This window comes from Bison bison, unplaced genomic scaffold, assembly GCF_000754665.1.
Source record: "Bison bison bison isolate TAMUID 2011002044 unplaced genomic scaffold, Bison_UMD1.0 scf7180017864163, whole genome shotgun sequence".
NCBI classification, from domain to species: domain Eukaryota; kingdom Metazoa; phylum Chordata; class Mammalia; order Artiodactyla; family Bovidae; genus Bison; species Bison bison.
In genome coordinates, this window is record NW_011494735.1 from 12948982 (window position 1) to 12960747 (window position 11766).

The window sequence follows — 11766 nt, forward strand, 5'->3', positions numbered from 1 at the left end:
GGTTATTGATATTTTTCCTGGCAATCTTGATTCCAGCTTGTGCTTCTTCCAGCCCAGGGTTTCTCATGATGTACTCTGCATATAAGTTAAATAAACAGGGTGACAATATACAGCCTTGATGTACTCTTTTTCCTATTTGGAACCAGTCTGTTGTTCCATGTCCAGTTCTAACTGTTGCTTCCTGACCTGCATACAGATTTCTCAAGAGGCAGGTCAGGTGGTCTGGAATTACATCTCTTTCAGAATTTTCCACAGTTTATTGTGATCCACACAGTCAAAGGCTTTGGCATAGTCAATAAAGCAGAAATCGATGTTTTTCTGGAACTCTCTTGCTTTTTCCATGATCCAGCAGATGTTGGCAATTTGATCTCTGGTTCCTCTGCCTTTTCTAAAACCAGCTTGAACATCTGGAAGTTCACACTTCACGTATTGCTGAAGCCTGGCTTGGAGAATTTTGAGCATTGCTCTACTAGTGAGTGAGATGAGTGCAATTGTGTGGTTCTTTGATCATTCTTTGGCATTGCCTTTCTTCGGGATTGGAATGAAAATTTACCTTTTCCAGTCCTGTGGCCACTGCTGAGTTTTCCAAATTTCCTGGCATATTGAGTGCAGCACTTTCACAGCATCATCCTTCAGGATTTGAAATAGCTCAACTGGAATTCCATCACCTCCACTAGCTTTGTTCTTAGTGATGTTTTCTAAGGCCCACTTGACTTCACATTCCAGGATGTCTGGATTTAGGGGAGTGATCACACCATTCTGATTATCTTGGTCGTGAAGATCTTTTTTGTACAGTTCTTCTGTTTATTCTTGCCACCTCTTCTTAATATCCTCTGCTTCTGTTAGGTCCATACCATTTCTGTCCTTTATCGAGCCCATCATTGCATGAAATGTTCCCTTGGTATCTCTAATTTTCTTGAAGAGATCTCTAGTCTTTCCTGTTCTGTTGCTTTCCTCTATTTCTTTGTATTGATCACCGAGGAAGGCTTTCTTATCTCTTCTTGCTATTCTTTGAAACTCTGCATTCAGATGCTTATATCTTTCCTTTTCTCCTTTGCTTTTCACTTCTCTTCTTTTCACAGCTATTTGTAAGGCCTCCCCAGACTTTTTACTTTTTTGCATTTCTTTTCCATGGGGATGGTCTTGATCCTTGTCTCCTATACAGTGTCACGAACCTCCATCCATAGTTCATCAGGCACTCTATCTATCAGATCTAGTCCCTCACTTCCACTGTATAATCATAAGGGATTTGATTTAGGTCATTTCTGAATGGTCTATTGGTTTTCCCTACTTTCTTCAATTTCAGTCTGAATTTGGTAATAAGGAGTTCATGATCTGAGCCACAGTCAGCTCCTGGTCTTGTTTTTGTTGACTGTATAGAGCTTCTCCATCTTTGGCTGCAAAGAACATAATCAATCTGATTTCGGTATTGACCAGCTGGTGATGTCCATGTGTAGAATCTTCTCTTGTGTTGTTGGAAGAGGGTATTTGCTATGACCAGTGAATTTTCTTGGCAAAACTCTATTAGTCTTTGCCCTGCTTCATTCCGTATTCCAAGGCCAAATTTGCCTGTTATTCCAGGTGTTTCTTGACTTCCTACTTTTGCATTCCAGTCCCCTATAATGAAAAGGACATCTTTTTGGGTGTCAGTTCTAAAAGGTCTTGTAGGTCTTCAAAGAACCATTCAACTTCAGCTTCTTCAGTGTTACTGGTTGGGGCATAGACTTGGATTACTGTGATATTGAATGGTTTGCCTTGGAAACGAACAGAGATCGTCCTGTCGTTTTTGAGATTGCATCCAAGTATTGCATTTCGAACACTTTTGTTGACCATGATGGCTACTCCATTTCTTCTGAGGGATTCCTGCCCACAGTAGTAGATGTAATGGTCATCTGAGTTAAATTCACCCATTCCAGTCCATTTTAGTTTGCTGATTCCTAGAATGTTGACGTTCACTCTTGCCATCTCCTGTTTGACCACTTCCAATTTGCCTTGATTCATGGACCTGACATTCCAGGTTCCTATACAATATTGCTCTTACAGCATCGAACCTTGCTTCTATCACCAGTCACATCCACAACTGGGTACTGTTTTTGCTTTGGCTCTATCCCTTCATTCTTTCTGGAGTTATTTCTCCACTGATCTCCAGTAGCATATTGGGCACCTACTGACCTAGGGAGTTCCTCTTTCAGTATCCTGTCATTTTGCCTTTTCATACTGTTCATGGGGTTCTCAAGGCAAGAATACTGAAGTGGTTTGCCATTCCCTTTTCCAGGGGACCACATTCTGTCAGACCTCTCCACCATGACCCGCCCGTCTTGGGTTGCCCCACGGGCATGGCTTAGTTTCATTGAGTTAGACAAGGCTGTGGTCCTAGTGTGATTAAATTGACTAGTTTTCTGTGAGTATGGTTTCAGTGTGTCTGCCCTCTGATGCCCTCTTGCAACACCTACCATCTTACTTGGGTTTCTCTTACCTTGGACGTGGGGTATCTCTTCACAGCTGCTCCAGCAAAGTGTAGCTGCTGCTCCTTATCTTGGAGGAGGGATATCTCCCCACTGCCACCCCTTCTGACCTTGAACGTGGAATAGCTCCTATAGGCTCTACTGTGCCCTCGCAGCCACAGTTCCTTGGAGGTGGGGTTGCTCCTCCCGGCCACGGCCCCTGGCCTCTGGCGTGGGGTAGATCCTCCAGGCCACCGCCTCTGGCCTCGGACGTGGGGTAGCTCCTCTCGGCCGTGCTAAGTGCGCTGGTGGCAAGAAGGGTCAGGTACCTCTTATTCTCTCGCATACCTGATCTTTAGTATTTATCACTGTCTTTATCAAATATTTATATGGAGCTTACTTTGACTATGTGCTAGTTACTGTTTTAAGTGCTTTACTTAAATCCTCAAAACAACCTGTGAGACAGGGACTACTGTTATAATTCCCACTTTACAGAAAAGAAAACTGTGCACAAAGATGAGTCACTTACACAAAATCACTGATAAGAGGTAGAACCAGATTCAAAGATGGGCAGTCTGGCTCCAGAGACCTCCTTGTTCTTAACTGCAGTGCTGTGGAGCCTCTGCTGTATCTGCCTGTTTTATCATCTGGACCCTTAGTCTGTAAGCTTTTTGAGGACAATGTCTGTGTCAGTTTTTTGCACCTTTTCCTCCATAGTATTTAGCATTGTGCCAGACCGTCAATAAAGAAAAAAACAAAGACAACATACAAATGGACAACAAATACATGAATGGTGTTCAATATCACTAAGCACCAGGAAAATGAAAGTCAAAACCACAATGAGATATCACCTCACACTTGTTCAGTTCAGTTCAGTTGCTCAGTCACGTCCGACTCTTTGTGACCCATGTAAGGCTTCCCTGTCTGTCACCAACCCCTGGAGCCTACTGAAACTCATGTCCATTGAGTTGGTGATGCCTTCCAACTATCTCATCCTCTGTCATCCCCTTCTTCTCCTACCTTCAGTCTTTCCCAGAATCAGGGTCTTTTCCAATGAGTCAGTTCTTCGCATCAGGTGGCCAAAGTATTGGAGTTTCACATTCAGCATCAGTTGTTCCAATGAATATTCAGGACTGATTTCCTTCAGGATGGACTGGTTGGATCTTCTTGCAGTCAAGGGACTCTCAAGTGTAATCTCCAAAACCACAGCTCAAAAGCATTAATTCTTTGGAGCTCAGCTTTCTTTATAGTCCAATTCTCACATCCATACATGACTACTGGAAAAACATAGCTTTGACTAGAAGGCCTTTTGTTGGCACACCTGTTAGTATGCACATTATTAAAAAGGAAAGAGATAACAAATGTGAAAGGAATGTGGAAAAAAGAGAACCCATTTGCACTGTTGGTGGGAGTGTAAATTGGTATAACACTTTGGAAAACAATATGGAGGTTCCTCAAGAAATTAAAAGTAGAGCCACCATATGACTCAGAACCCCTACTTCTGGGTATTTACAAAACCTCAGATATGCAGATGACACCACCCTTATGGCAGAAAGTGAAGAAGAAGAACTAAACAGCTTCTTGATGAAAGTGAAAGAGGACAGTGAAAAAGTTGGCTTAAAGCTCAACATTCAGAAAACTAAGATCATGGCATCTAGGCCCATCACTGAATGGCAAATAGATGGGTAAACAATGGAAACAATGAGAGACTATTTTCTTGGGCTCCAAAATCACTGCAGATGGTGACTGCAGCCATGAAATTAAAAGACGCTTGCTCCTTGGAAGAAAACCTATGACCAACCTAGACAACATATTAAAAAGCAGAGACATTACTTTACCAACAAGGGTCCATCTAGTCAAAGCTATGTTTTTTCCAGTAGTCATGTGTGGATTTTAGAGTTGGACTGTGAAGAAAGCTGAGTGCCCAAAATTGATGCTTTTGAGCTGTGGTGTTGGAGAAGACTCTTAAGAGTCCCTTGGACTGCATGCAGATCAAACCCAAACCAGTCAATCATAAAGGAAATCAGTCCTGAATATTCATTGGAAGGACTGATGTTAAAGCTGAGACTCCAATACTTTAGCCACCTGATGTGAAGAACTGACTCATTGGAAAAGATCCTCATTCTGCAAAAGATTGAAGGTGGGAGGAGAAGGGGACAACAGAGTATGTGAGATGGTTGGATGGCATCACTGATGTGATGGACATGAGTTTGAGTAGGTGCCAGGAGTTGGTGATGGAGAGGGAAGCCTGGCATGGTGCAATGCATGGGGTCTCAAAGAGTCGGTCACGACTGAGCTACTGGACTGAACTGAACTGATATATATACACACATATGCATATGTATGTATAATGAATGCATATTAATATATGATTATATATAATGGGTGTGTATGATATCCATTATAAATATATAATTAATATATTTCTATCCATTATAAAGATAATATATAGTGGGTACATTTAATGTAATACCATTCAGCCTTTAAAAAAGAAAGAAATCTTATCACTTGCCACATCATGGATGAAACTTGATGGTATTATGCTAGTAAAATAAGCCCAACAGAGAACAAATACTGCATGGTATCACTTTTATCTGGAATCTAAAAAAAAAAAAAAAGCTCATGGTTGCTAAGGGTAGGAAATTAGTGGGGGCTGATACAAGGATTGGGCTTCCCTGGTGGCTCAGACAGTAAAGAATCCACCTGCAATGCGGGAGACCTAGGTTTGATCCCTGAGTTGGGAAGATCCCCTGAAGGAAAGCATGGCAACCCATGCCAGTATTCTTGCCTGGAGAGTCCCCATGGACAGTGGAGTCAGGTGGGCTATAGTCCATAGGGTCACAAAGAGTCAGACAAGACTGAGCGACTGAGCACATGGTAAAAGAATCTCCTTTTCTCTTTTCCTTTGAAATAGAGGTGCCCTGCAAATACCTTGTCATTGTGTTTTGTGTGCTCATTTGCCTCTGAGATGAATGGGTTCTCAAATAATGTGTGTGGAGGAGGCCAGGTACACCTGTGGTCAGCCTTTCTGAGTTTAAGAGGTAGAGGTGTATGAGTTCAGCCCACTTTGGGAAGGAGTCAGCAGACTTGTGTTTTAGTGTCTTTTCCTAGGTTACTGAGAGTTTTAAAGGACTGGGAGCCTGGAAGGCGCAGTGTGCTCAGTCACTCAGTCTTGTCCACTCTTTGCAACCATATGGACTTTAGCCAGGCTCCTCTCTCCATGGGGATTCTCCAGGCAAGAATACTGGAGTGGGTTGCCATGCCCTCCTCCAGGGGATCTTCCCAACCCAGGAATTGATCCCAGATCTCCTGCGTCACAAGCAGATTCTTTCCCCTCTGAGCCACGATGGAAGCCCATGAAAACTGGAGTGAGCAGCCTATCCCTTTTCCAGGGGATCTTCCCATCCCAGGTATTGAACCGGAGTCTCCTGCATTGCAGGTGGATTCTTTACCAACTGAGCTACCAGGAAAGCTCAGAGAAAATACAATTAGACTACTGAGGAAAAATAGACAGTAAGAGATCAAAAGAGACAGTGATTTTCCAACAGAAGGTGGTGCTGATACAAAAAAAAAAAAAAAAAAAAAATGTAGAGCAGTAACTAGATAAGGAGGTAAGATATGAAGAAGTTATTTGTAAATTTGGAGAAATTGCATACTCAATGTGCCGATAGCCAAGTTATCCTCTACAATAATGAGTCTGTCATATTAAGCTTCATTAATCACTTTATTTTAATGTGTGTTCACAATATATTCAGTATAAATTAACACTGAAGATGTATTTTTTATCTCTAGAAAGTTTATCCAATTTTTTAACTTTAACAATACATATTTCATAAATAATAAATGTTAGGCAAGCTCAAAGATACATACTTTCATATTCCCTTTTGACTGTAAGATTTCTTATTAACTGTCTATATGAATTTTTTAAATATTAATACCCTTTGAATCCTCATTCTTAGCACCATTTCTGACTGTCACAATTTTTAACAAACTGTTTAAGTAATTTGGGAAGGTAGATCAGAAAATATGTCAGTGTTTATTAAATTGCCGTTAAACTTTGACACATGCTGGTGTAGGCCTGTTTTGAGTCTAATTTAGCAAGCTATTAGGGAATAATGTACTTGCAGATATCCATTGTTATAACTGTCCTATTGCAACAACTGGCTAGCAGGAAGGCCTAAACAAAGATTCATTACAAATAGACTAATTTATTTTAGTAAGTATCTTACTGTGTGACCCCATAATCATTCAGTTTGACAAGCCAGCTAAAAAGGCCCAATAACTCTCCCAATACACTACTTAATTTTTATAAATAAGTACCAAGCATAAGCAATGTATCTGCCATTACCCCACCAGTCACTGTTATGCTTATATCTAAGTCCTTAAATTGGTGGGCACAGCCTACGGATAAGTGGGTCTTTGTGTGTCTACAGAATGGTTCTGAAGGCATATATTGATAGAAGCAGTAATTAGTCAAGTGTATTTCCAAAAAGTATGATAATTTCAAGTAAAGAACTTCAGGGAGCTTTTCCATGAAACTAGACATATAATTTGCAATATACATCACCAAGTACTGTTGTTGTCATCTTCCCAAAATCACATGGGCAATTCTAAACATCAGTTCTGAACTGCTACGTTTTTTCTTTGAAATAACTAAGCAAACTTTACCAAATCAGTTTCATGTTACCAAATAAAAGAACAAAAAATAGGCAAACCTGGCAATCTACTAAGTTAAACTTTGCTTTGGGATTCATAAAGACTTGAGTTCAGAATTCCCTTCTGGCAACAATTAACTATGTAATCTTATGATAATTATCTATTCTCCTCAAAACTTTAGTCTTTTATCTTTTAAAACAGTTGCATACTTCAAAAAATCGCAATGATTTACAATGACAACCCACTCCAGTATTCTTCCCTGGAAAATCCCATAGACAGAGGAGCCTGGCAGGCTACAATCCATGGGCTTGCAGAGTCAGACATGACTGAACACACACTCAACTCAACATGAAAAGCATTACTATGATTTAGTCAAGAAAGCAAAAGAGAGCATCTAGTATAAACCTTATCGCTTTAGAAACATTAGTGCTTTAAGAAGCTATTATCATGTCCTGTTCAATGGGATGAATGAAAAAAGAAGCAAAATTTGTAAATCTGTAGTTTATTTCTCTTCCTTGTCCTCTTCTTCCATTTCTCCCCCATTTCCCTCCTTCCTCTCACTCTCTCTTCCTCCGCCTCTCCCTCTCTCCCTCCACCTCTCCTGTCCCAAATCTACAAACTTTTCCTGCATTTGTGAAATTCTCTTCTTTCAATGACGTCTGTTACTGCATAACAATTGTAAAATACAGTGGTTAAACAACAGAGTACATGACCTCTCATGGCTGTGGATTTTGTAGGATTCCTAGGCTTAGCTGAGTGTGATTTCTCAGTGCTGCAGTCACGTGTCAGCTGGGACTTCAGTGGTCTTAGAGTTTGACTGGGTTGGATACTTAAGAGGGCTCGTTCACATGGCTGAGAGTTGAAACTGGCTGTTAGTTGGAAGTTCTATTAATACTAGGCTATCAGTTAGGATTTCTACACATGGTCTCTTGGACTTACCATTGTATGGTAGTGAGGTTTCCAAGTGACCAGCAGCTCAACAATAAATGCTCCAGAAAACTCAAGTGGAAGCCATAGGGATTTTTTTTAACCTATTTCCATCACATCTTGTTAATCAAGATAAGGTTACAGAGACTTCCCTGGTGGTCCAGAGGTTGGGAATCTGCCTGCCAAAGCAGGGGACATGGGTTTGATATCTGGCCTGGGAAGACTCCACATGCCGTGGGGCAGCTGAGTCCATGTGCCACAACTACTGAAGCCCATGTGCCCTAGAGCCCATGCTCCTCAACAAGAGAAGCAATGAAGACCCAGAATGGCCAAAAAGAAATAAATATTAAAAAGAAAAGAACAGATTACAGAGTCAACCAAATTCAAGAGGAGGATTCTACAGAAGGAGATGTAAATGGTTGGTGGAACTGATATCTTTTACATTGACCATCAGGTCCTTTTTACCCCTCTTGGGGAAATAACTCCAAAAAGTTAAACCTGCCAAGTACTTACTTTCCTGGCCATTTGCTGTTAGGACACAGGCATATGCCTTAGACTCTGCTGCACACATACAGCAATCCAGGCCTTAGGATCTGAAGCCCACGGCACAAGAAAGATGTGTCTATGGAAAGTCATTTCAGGCAGCAGTTTCAACAGTGGCAACATCAGTTAGTTTCCAAGGGCAGCAATGCCTGCATCAGTAATGGTAGTCTCCAAGGAACACAAAGAAGGGTCAGGGTCAAGGCACAAGTAGGTGTATCTAGTCTGCGACAGAGCAACTTTGCTGTGCTTCAACATTAGATGTGATTTTGTCCTTATGTCTTCTGAGTCTCATCCCGTAGACTTTTTAGTGACTGTTTTTCCCACCAGTGATCTTTTAATATACTTATTTTTTCTTACTTCAGTCACACTAGTTTTTCATTTCTTGTATTTAAGTATCTTGACTGAAACAAAAGTAATTATTTTTAATGAGTTTTTTAATAAGTGAGGCACTTCTCTCAGGTCTAATACTAAACTATGTTATCTGCTCATATTTGAACAGTCTCTACAGAGTCAGACATCAATGCCTAGGTCATTCTAACATTTAAAGACTTAACAATATAACATTGGATAACTGTATTCTTCACTGAATAACTATTTGTATAATAGTTAACTTCAGCTTTTTACAGTCTTGTGTTCCATTTTTTTTTTTTTTTTTTGCTTTTATTTTTTATTATTAAATGTTAGAAGAACTCTGTAAGAAAACTCTGAAAAAGTGCAGCTGTTAAGTTCTGATAGAATTGAGTTATGTCACCAACCTGTTGAAAGCCAGAACACAAAACTTCTTAGGACTTAGGTTATCAGGAGCAAAGAGTGAGGGTACACACTGACCAATGGGATTATAGTAAGTAAAGCAAAAGGAAATGCTCCAGGAAAGATTCATCTTAAAAATAACTGTGGCAGGTTACTTATTGGGCATAGCAGGTTTTTCTCACAGAACTAAAGATGTTGAAATAGCCACATAGCAGAGTCCCAACAGTAATGGCATATTGTAATTTTAACTCTTATTCTGATAGTCACAGGAAAATGACCAACAATATAAAACAAACCTGGAAAACCATCATTGGATATAAAATAAAAAAGGAAAAGTCTTAAAAATACTACATGGGTTATATCATCAAGTAGTTAATTCTTAACAAATACCATACAAGAATTGAATATGCCCCATGTTTAAATACAGTTCTAGACTGCTGAATTTTTCTGACCTTATATTCTTAATGGTTCATTTCTCAATGAATAGACTAGTTAGATTCTCCGTTGAGAATACTTTGGATCAGATGAGAGAGAGAGTGTGTGTGTGTATGTGTGTGTGTGTGTGTGTTAAATAGGGAGAGAAAGAGAGAGATAGGAAGGAGTTAAGAATGTGAAGTATTATGAAGAATCAAAATAAATAATGCAAATTTTACTCATGTCAATCCTTTTCTAATTAGTTCAGCAGCAGGCCATTTACCAAAACATGAATATCAAGGCATCGATCAAATTTCTGATGACAGCATAATGTATCTCCTCCAAAAACACTTCTAAATGTGTAGTTTTCCCCAAGGAGGTTGCTCACCAAGTTTCATGAAGGAGTTCAGTTTTGGTAAGACACCTGAAAATTAATTAGTAAGTGAGAATACATATAATAAAATAAATAACATTTGTAATATTAACTGAATTAACTACACCTGACTTAGGAAAAATAAATTATATTCTGAATCTTCTCTCCTTTAGGGGACAATGACTATGTCATAAGCATTTTTTTTTAATGTTCTCTATCTCTCCCTTCCTAGAACTTTTTTTTTTGGGGGGGGGATGAAGTATGGTTAGTTCAATGGTCATGTTATTATTACTATGGAAACACAGAGTAGTTAAAGAAGGCAAGGATGTCACATCAAGTCATCAGTAAGAAAAGAAAAGAAAGTGAAGTCGCTCAATCATGTCCGACTGTAGCCTACCAGGCTCCTCTATTCGTGGAATTTTCCAGGCAAGAGTACTGCAGTGGGTTGCCACTTCCTTCTCCAGGGGATCTTCCCAACCCAGGGATCGAACCCAGGCCATCACCAGAATATCATAATTCATGACTCACATTCATAGTCTTTAAAAATTGACTCCATGATGTTCATGTAGATATTTATTTTCATGAATTTGATACCACTAGTAGCAATGTTTCAAATTAACTGGATAACATGAATGGTCAAAACAACTTCATACTTCCAAAATAAACTGGAAAATCCCATAAAGATAATAACAGCTATATTAAAACCAACAAACTTTGTAAAGGCCTATAACAAGCCAGGTTTTCTACTGAGTTAATTCTTAAAACAACTTGTCTGGATATTATTATTAATGCCTATCTTATTTATAAGGAGATTCAGACAAGAGGAGGTAAGAAACCTGCCAAAGATTACACAGTTAGTGAGTGGTCAAGCCAAAATTTCAATGTGAGTATTATGGTTTTAAGTCAACCTCTTCAAGCCTCAGGATCCTATCTTTTCAGAAGTCACTGCATGTGGCACTTCTTACATGGCCTCTGAATGCATTTCTGATGATTTACTGTCTTGAAATTATATTTTTGATCAGTCATCATTAAAAGTTGTTCAGTTATTTAAAATAACAAGCACTGAAGTGTGCTTTAGTGATTTAAACAGGAATTCTATATAGGGAATGGAGCAAAAACAGCACACTTAGAAACAAAAGCCCTATTTTCATCTAAAAATGTGGTGAATCAATGGAAGAATGTTTGTAATTGTTTTTCTATACTTGAGATTCTCTGATTATGATAGTTATTTCATGCGGAAAGTCAAGAGGGCTCTTTAGTCTAAAAGATTGGTCTTAAAGGCTTTACTGTGTAGTACATATTTCCTCAGAGAGAAATATTACATGCTCTATTCTGAAGAAAGACCATAAGATATGAATATTTAAGAATAGTCCTTTAGCCATTGAGCATCCCTGGTGGCTCAGTCAGTAAAGAATCTGCCTGCCACCCACAAGACCCAGATTCGACCCTTGGATTGAGAACATCCCCTGGAGAAGGAAATGGCACCCACTCCAGTATTCTTGCGTGGGAAATTCCATAGACAGAGGACCCTGGCCGGCTACAGTCTATGGGGTCATAAGAGTTGGACACGACTTAGCCACTAAACCACCTTTGGGCATTAACCTTTATTCAATTTGTTTGCTCAGATCACACAATTAAGCTAGATGACAGAATAAGAGA